The sequence below is a fragment of the Meles meles genome, chromosome 20 (genome assembly GCF_922984935.1).
Source record: "Meles meles chromosome 20, mMelMel3.1 paternal haplotype, whole genome shotgun sequence".
In the NCBI taxonomy this organism is placed as follows: Eukaryota; Metazoa; Chordata; class Mammalia; order Carnivora; family Mustelidae; genus Meles; species Meles meles.
In genome coordinates this window covers 43,315,104-43,322,630 of record NC_060085.1, presented here as the reverse complement: position 1 = coordinate 43,322,630, position 7,527 = coordinate 43,315,104, and the positions used below count along the sequence as shown (strand labels likewise).

The window sequence follows — 7,527 nt, the reverse complement described above, 5'->3', positions numbered from 1 at the left end:
ATAGAGTCAAGTATTTAACTGATGAGATTATCTGATAATGTAGGCAGAAGATATATTGCATACGTGCTTGTGTGTGTGTGTGTGTGTGTGAAAGAGAGAGAGAGAGAAAGAGAGAGAGAGAGATCCAGTCTTGAATATCAAGTTTGTCTTTCAAATTAATCAAATTTGCCAGAAAATTGCCCATTTGATGGCTATGTGGTTTACTGGAAAGATTGTTTAATACTCTTCTGGTGACAATGAGAAAACACAAAGCTCACATTATTTTTTTAAAGGAAATTTATTGGCTCATTTATTTCAGAATTCCAATAGAATATCCTGGCATTGAGGCATGGTTGGATCTACGGACTCAGGCAGTAAGATTTGGCCACTATCTCTTTCTTCATCCATAAGAATTTATTTTCCTTGGCTTTACGTTTTTGTTCAGACATTCCTTATGTGATGAGCAAGATGGTCTCTGAAGCTACATATGCATAACCTGCCATCTTTGCAATCCTGGATAAAGGTGATACCAATGGTAGTAACAGTAATAATAGCTGGTATTCAGCTATATTTACTGAAAATTTACTTTATGCCAAGACATTTTTAAGTCATTTAACATCCATTCCTATTCAAAGAATGTTATGAAGAGGTGTATTATTTTTCATATTTTACAGATGAGGGAAGAAAAACTATTTTTTACTAAGTCTACTAGAAAATTTGGGAAATCCCTATTCGACCTAGATTTCCTAAATTCCTGACACACATTTATACCTAAGGCAGATTTCATATAGCAGGTCCAGCCCAGTTTAAATTCTACCCTTGTGACCAGGGAAAATGTGCAATACTCTTGAAAGAGAAAAATGTGCTAAAACTACCAATCCTTTACAGGTTAACAATTGAACCGCATCATGATCCACATCTAAATTGCAATGGCTAAACTTGAATTCAACAAATCATTGACTGTCATAAGTAAGACATTGCAAAGAAGGCAGAAAAAAATAAGGAATGTAATTTGTATTCTAGATTTAAGGAGTTAAACAAAGAGGAGGAGCAATAAGTAAAAAATATAGAATTATAAGAAAATGAGTAGAAACAAAGGGCAAATGAAGAGTAACAAGGTTGAGATTGCATGCAATAGAAAAAAAAAACAGTCAAAATAAAACAATTATAGTAGCCAATTTTATTGAGAACCTATTACCTGCAGCACACAATTAACCAACCTGGAAGATACTTATATTTCATATACTATCCAGAAGAAGTAACTGAGGTTGAGTTAAAATATGTAACTCCTGTAAAGTAACATAGCTACAAAATTATTGAGTCTGGTTTCAATCCGGGATATCAGACTCTATGATGCTCTCTCACTGAGGGCTCTAATTCCTGAGTACCATAGGACATGGATTGAATTTACCTAATTTAATTCAGGGGAAAAAAGCACACCTTGAACTACCAAAATGCTTCATATCTTATATATTTAAATAATTCTTTAATATTTTCCCAGAAATTTGTAATTTGTAATTCCAATTCAGAAAGTGTACAAACATATTCTACCTTACATTGAAAATATAAGCCCAGAACAGCATTAGTTATAAATAAAATTAATGAACACATAATGAAATCCTGGTGATATTGCTGCAGTCCACTGTGAAATACAATCCTGGAAAGTACCATCATATACCAAAATAAAAATACATTTTGCTAAGTTGGTAGGAACGATACATTTCTATCATTTCAAATATTTATATTATTTCAAAGTTGAAGGACCAAAAGGTCTACTTTTACATTGTGGCACGCTTCTTCCAGTGTCAGATAAAATGTTAAGAACCATCCTTTGATGAGGAACCAGGTGGTGGGTAATAAGGAGGGCACGTACTGCATGGAGCACTGGGTGTGGTGCAAAAACAATGAACACTGTTATGCTGAAAATAAAGAAAAAAAAACCATCCTTTGAATTTTCAAAAAAAAAACTATCTTATAGTTTCTCACCACAGAGTTCATTTGGTATTAGTTAGTCCTTTTCTTTGTGAGGTTGGAGCTGGGAACAACTCAAGATCATGTCACTGGGAAAGTAAGAACTTGGAAACAGAGTACCACATGCGGTGAACTTCAGTCCAGATTCAAACACTGAATGGCCTGCTATGTTAGCACACTATCTCAGAGCGTACTTTATAACACATGAGGATTTTATACGTTTAACAAATCATACCTTTAAATTTTGCTTTCAGGTGAGGTGAAACGGTCTCTGTCTTTGCATAGGAAGAAGTCAATAGTAACTATATTTTTTTATTATTTATTTTTATTAAAAAAAATTTTTTTTTAAAGTAGGCTTCATGCCCAGTGTGGGACCCAAGGTGGGGCTTGAACTCATGACCCTGAGATCGAGACCTGAACGGAGATCAAGAATCAGACGCTTAACCAACTGAGCTACCCAGGCGCCCTGATTATGACTTTAATATTAACAATATTTTATTTTATTATTTTACTTTTTAGATTTAGGCATTTTTTTAAAACCAGGTTTGTTTTTTTCCCCCAAATTCCTGGTTTAATAAGGACTTGTTTATTTTGAGAAAGAAGGGTCCCAAACATCAGACTGTTCACAAAAAAATCCCACAGTACCAACTTTAGAAAACAAATCTTAAGATTATTACACTAATTATTTTTCTAGAGGACACATTTGACATGCCAACTCTCATTCACAAAAGTACACTGGTACACTTGTGTTGACTTGTGTTGACCCATAGCACTCTTATGTGGGGTATAACACATACCTCTACCTCAAAGCTGCTCTCAGGTGCTACTCAACTCATGCGATTGCCTCTGCAGTTAGGGAAGCAACTACTGAGCTCATGTGGGAATGGAAAGAAAGAATCCCTGCATAACAAGAGATTATTTTGGAGACAGCAGATAAAAACCACACATCTTTTTGTTGTTAAGTCATAAAGAGGTACCAAATAAGACTTAATATAACTACTAGGAGTGTCAAAGGATCCAAAAATGGGACTAGGCGCAGGGCAATATGAATTAATGAACATGGGAAGGACAAGGATGGGGAGAACGGTGAGCATGTGCTGAAGAAGACACTAGGGGAGAGGATCTGGTGAAAATTTTGATCTTAGACAAGCACCAAGGTAAAGAAATAATGGGACAAGATTTCTAAACCCCACCATGTGCTTAGGAGTCATCCTCACCATTAGCGCTGTCTCTGCCATCCCCTCCCTCCTCAGCCTCTTTTTCATCGTCCTTGATCAACTCCAGCTGGCCATCCCCCCGATCTTCATTACCATCACCATCCAGCTGGTCCCCCTCCTCAGCAGAGTCATCCGTACCCGCCCCCGGACTCCATCTTCACATCAGTCTCCTCTTTCTTCGGGGAGCTGCTGCTCTGCTCCTCTTCTCACTTACCATTCTTCACCTCTCCTTGTTTGCTCTGTTCGTTTTCCATGTTTTCCCAGGCTTTCCAGTAGAGAATCCACTTTTTGTTTCATCTGGGTCAACTCCTTCTTAATGGTCTGAAGGTCATCATTTTTCAACTTTCCAGAACTGGAAGAAGATCCAAACTGTCCATGCTTAGAATTGAAGCCACTTTTGCACCTTCGTGAGGTGTTTCCTAATACACTCTGGCATCTTGAAGGAACTAACTACAGGCCAAGCAGGAAGAGGAGGAGGAGGAGGAATACGTGCTGGGTAACTATACATCTCGTCATAATAACCTCATTGAAAGTCACAGTCCAAGTCATAAGAGGAGCTGAGTAGAGGGGACGGAGAAGGTTGTTCTGCTACTGACCCGTGCATCTCTGCTGCAGATCATTTCACACTTGCTTTTCCTTGGTTCACCTTTGGCTCTGAAGCCAGATTAATATCTAAAACCTGTTCAGCAATCATTCTGCCATCCTCTCCTGCCACAGCAGCCCGGGCATTTCTCTCATTAACATACTGAACAAAGGCAAGCCCTTATGAACCCACAATTTTGCCGTATTTCCAGAAGATGGCCTCCACATCAGATTTCTTAACCACAAGAGCAGTGAGATTCCCAATGAATACACAGGAGTTCATAGAGCGAGGCTCTGTCTTGTTGGTAACCTTGCTGTCCATCTTCTTTGATGTCAAGGTTCCTCACAAAGCTGAAAGATGTAGCTGAAGACCAAAAAAATCTCACAACACAGGGAAGGGAGAAGAGATTGGATTCTGAATCTCCTGCTCCCAGGTTCTATGTGGAGAAATCAACTGTTGCTCGAGGTTGAGCATGCGGCCGCACTGCTCAGTCTTCATCTCTTCACAAAATGGCCAAGAGTTCAGCATTTTACTTTCTTTTGAATACGTCACATTTTGCAGGCTAGGAGACAGAATCAAAGTAAGGCAGTCTAGTTCTCTAGGGATCCAGGCCAACTCTTGCGATCTCTAGCAGAATGGCATCATGACACAAGGTGCTAATGATGGGCTTATAATCTCTAAATAATAACAATTTATCTACATTTTTCCCCCTTAGGAAACATCTGAAAGTCCAGTCCTTAAAGGCATGATACACGAGCATCTCTATCTACAAAGAAAAATATGACCCAAATTATATGCTGGCCAGTTTACTGGTGGACCAAATCAAATCTGACCAATGACTAGTGAACAGAGGAAGTGTTTACCTTTTGGAAACTCTTTCTGAGGTTTAAGAAAAAAGTCCTGGCTGCTGTTAATAAGAAAGCAAGTAAAAAATGTTACAGAACCTCTTCGACCTCAGCCGCAGCAACATCTTCCTAGGAACATCACCAAAGGCAAGGGAAGCAAGGGCAAAAATGAACTATTGGGATTTCATCAAGATCAAAAGCTTTTGCACAGCAAAGGAAACAGTTAACAAAACCAAAAGACAACTGACAGAATGGGAGAAGATATTTGCAAACGACATATCAGATAAAGGGCTAGTATCCAAAATCTATAAGGAACTTAGCAAACTCAACACCCAAAGAACAAACAATCCAATCAAGAAACGGGCAGAGGACATGAACAGACATTTCTGCAAAGAAGACATCCAGATGGCCAAGAGACACATGAAAAAGTGCTCCACGTCACTCGGCATCAGGGAAATACAAATCAAAACCACAATGAGATATCATCTCACACCAGTCAGAATGGCTAAAATTAACAAGTCAGGAAATGAGAGATGCTGACGAGGATGCGGAGAAAGGGGAACCCTCCTACAGTGTTGGTGGGAATGCAAGCTGGTACAACCACGCTGGAAAACAGCATGGAGGTTCCTCAAAATGTTGAAAATAGAACTACCCTATGACCCAGCAATTGCACTACTGGGTATTTACCCTAAAGATACAAACGTAGTGATCCGAAGGGGCACGTGTACCCGAATGCTTATAGCAGCAATGTCTACAATAGCCAAACTATGGAAAGACCCTAGATGTCCATCAACAGATGAATGGATAAAGAAGATGTGGTATATATACATAATGGAATACTATGCAGCCATCAAAAGAAATGAAATCTTACCATTTGCGACGACGTGGATGGAACTAGAGGGTATCATGCTTAGTGAAATAAGTCAATCAGAGAAAGACAACTATCATATGATCTCCCTGATATGAGGACGTGGAGATGCAACATGGGGGGTTAGGGGGATAGGAGAAGAATAAGTGAAACAAGATGGGATTGGGAGGGAGACAAAACATAAATGACTCCTAATCTCACAAAACAAACTGGGGGTTGCTGGGGGGAGGTGGGGTTGGGAGAGGGGGAGGGGATTATGGACATTGGGGAGGGTATGTGTTATGGTGAGTGCTGTGAAGTGTGTAAACCTGGTGATTCACAGATAAAAATACATTATATGTTTATTAAAAAAAAAAGGATGAATACCCAACTTTTGTAGCAACATGGATGGGACTGGAAGTGATTATGCTGAGTGAAATAAGTCAAGCAGAGAGAGTCAAGTATCATATGGTTTCACTTATTTGTGGAGCATAACAAATGACATGGAGGACATTGGGAGATGGAGAGGAGAAGGACGTTGAGGGAAATTGGAAGGGGATTCGAACTATAAGAGAATATGAACTCTGAAAAACAACCTGAGGGTTTTGAAGGGGTGGGGGTGGGAGGTTGGGGAACCAGGTGGTGGGTAATAGGGAGGGCACGTATTGCATGGAGCACTGGGTGTGGTGCAAAAACAATGAATACTGTTACGCTGAAAAAATAAATAAATAATTTTTAAAAAATAAATAAATAAAAAATGTTACAGATGCATGCACACTGGCACTTGATTTTGCCAAGGTTTTTCCACTAGAATACAAAGCTAGAGATGAGTGTAGGAGTAAGATACTTAGATGTTTTCTAAGTATAAATTTCAAATAAATTACCAGTTTTCAAAATAAATTACCAGCGATATGAAATTGGCATACTGAATTCTTCCATTTGCCACCAGAACGGACAATGAGGACTATTTCAAAGAAATGCTCAACTATAGGAAAGGTGGTAGCAATAACACCTTCCACTACAGAATACCTCTGGCTTTCCCATACCATTAACACTGCTACTCTTGCAAGATACAGGTGCATACGGAAAAACTTGTCAGCTGTCGTCAGGGCTAGGAGATGAAAAACAGATCATGTCCTGATTAGTTAATTTGTGACTATAAGCTCAGGTGATAACTTGGGGATGGACCCATAAAATCTGGTCATTCTTTTGTTTAACATCTGAAAACTGCAGAATTCCTCAGTCCTTTGCCACAGTTTCTGCTCAGTATCTTAAAGCTGGGTTCAGTCCCATCGGTGACTCATCTGCTCAGTGTTGAGGGTGGGCGCTGGTTGTCAAAATCTGGAAAGTCTTCGGTAGAAGTAACCCCAGTAGCCTTTGGATGCATAGCAGGAGATGCTCAGGTGGTAAAATTCTGGCAGGAACACCAGGATGCCAATGATCAGGACCGAATGGCCCAGCCTGCCCTTTGTTGATATAGCCAGCAGGAGGGCGCCTATGATGAAAAAGGCACCCATCAAAACAGCACTGTAGTAAGTGCAATGGTTTCGTATGGGATCTTAAGAGTGTTTTTTTCTTAAACTCACGGCCAATGTGCAGGCATCATCTGTGCTGGAAAGCCTTAAGTATTTCACTTTACTACCGGAGATTCCAGTAACCAGGTTGGTAGGAGACAGCATCATAACACGTGGACACAGCTACAATCAGAGCATCGCACCAGGTCACCCCCACACCAATGGCTTGCTCAAGGGGCAGCAGAGGCCCTGGAGGCTCGTGGCATGCCTCACCTAACTGCTATCCCACCCGCCAATATTATCAGTATTTTAAATATTTTTATTTATTTATTTATTTGACAGAGAGAGATCACAAGTAGGCAGAGAGGCCAGCAGAGAGAGTGAGAGAGAGGAGGAAGCAGGCTCCCCGCCAAGCAGAGAGCCCGATGCGGGACTCGATCCCAGGACCCTGGGATCATGACCTGAGCCGAAGGCAGAGGCTTAAACCACTGAACCACCCAGGCGCCCCTATTATCAGTATTTTAAAGATCATTTTAAATTCGGTACATGTGTTAGGTACACTGATATCTAA

At 40.1% G+C, this 7,527-nt stretch overlaps 2 pseudogenes; both read right to left on the bottom strand.

Annotated features, from left to right (window-relative positions):
* Window positions 1-3,150: 3,150 nt before the first annotated feature.
* On the bottom strand, window positions 3,151-4,071 carry LOC123933038 (annotated as a pseudogene).
* Window positions 4,072-6,742: 2,671 nt separating this feature from the next.
* LOC123932223 lies at window positions 6,743-7,124 on the bottom strand (annotated as a pseudogene).
* Window positions 7,125-7,527: the final 403 nt, after the last annotated feature.